Source organism: Egretta garzetta, unplaced genomic scaffold (assembly GCF_000687185.1).
Source record: "Egretta garzetta isolate BGI_Z169 unplaced genomic scaffold, ASM68718v1 scaffold535, whole genome shotgun sequence".
NCBI lineage: Eukaryota > Metazoa > Chordata > Aves > Pelecaniformes > Ardeidae > Egretta > Egretta garzetta.
In genome coordinates, this window is record NW_009259722.1 from 162,777 (window position 1) to 163,934 (window position 1,158).

The following is a 1,158-nucleotide window of genomic DNA, read 5'->3' on the forward strand; positions in this document are numbered from 1 at the left end:
GGCGGGGGCTCACGGGGGGCCCTTTGCTCTGGCTGCAGCGCTTGTTAAACAAGGAGCTGCGTCGTGTTAACATTAATTGCAGCTCTCCCGGTGCGCGGGCTTCCACATCGGCTCCGTCTCTGTCAGAAAGAAGAAACAGAGGAACTGAGGAATCGCTTGCGCGCCTCTAAACGCATCAGCGCGGCGCTGTACCTGTCAGCGCTCGCGGGGAGCTGTTTCCTCCCAGCAATTAACTCAAACGATGAACTGAGAGATAGCAAGCCTTTAAAAAAAGTTATTTTAGTAGAGTTGTCATTTAGATTTGCACTTGAAAGCTTGGAATTTGTTCCAGACGGCTTCTGCTGGCGAACAACCCCCCTCCTCCTGTGCTGCCTGAGCCGCCGCGTTCCCGGCTGCCATTTACCGTGCGGACGCCGCTCCCGGGCTTGAGTCGGTGCCTGGCCCGAGGGGTCACCCTGCGGGTGCTGGGAGCCGGGGACAAGGAGGCCGAGGGACATCAATGGTGGGGCTCCGCGTGACGCACGTCAGCTCCCGCTTTGCTTTCGTTAACCAGACACATCGTGTGCCGGCGCGGGGCGGTGGGGACGCCGGGGAGGGCGGGAGCCGTGGGGACGGCCGGGCTCTGGAGCTGCTCCCCACCACCTCCCTTAGCCACCCTCGGAAGCTTTGTGCAAGCAGCGCGCGGAGCCTCCCGGCAGAAGCCCCGGCGGACGAGAAGGATTGATTCACCGGGATTTGCAGCCCCTTTTGGACGGAGCGTGAAGCCTTTTCTCTGCTCGCAGCCTCGCGGCGCAGCACCCCGGCTGAGGCAGCGTCCCCAGACGGACACAGCTGCGTCCCCGTCCCCGCCACCGGCACCAGGCTCGCTCGTGTCGCTGCACCGCAGTTCTGGGACTGCCAGAAATTACGCAAGAGCCGGGTTTTTTCCTCGCAGCCCACTAGAGATCTCGAATATTTTATAAAAATATAAATTATAATGAAAGGTAATGCAGAGGCAAGGTCGCAGCCCAGAGGGGGTGTCGGTCTGGATGGCTTTATTAGAGTTTTAATATTCTCTTCACCTCTAGCTAATCGTACAGCCGTGGTTAGGGAGAGGAGAAAGTCGGGCTGAGGAGCAGCACCCAGGCGAGGGCTCCTGTCCCCGCTCCCCAGGCTCGG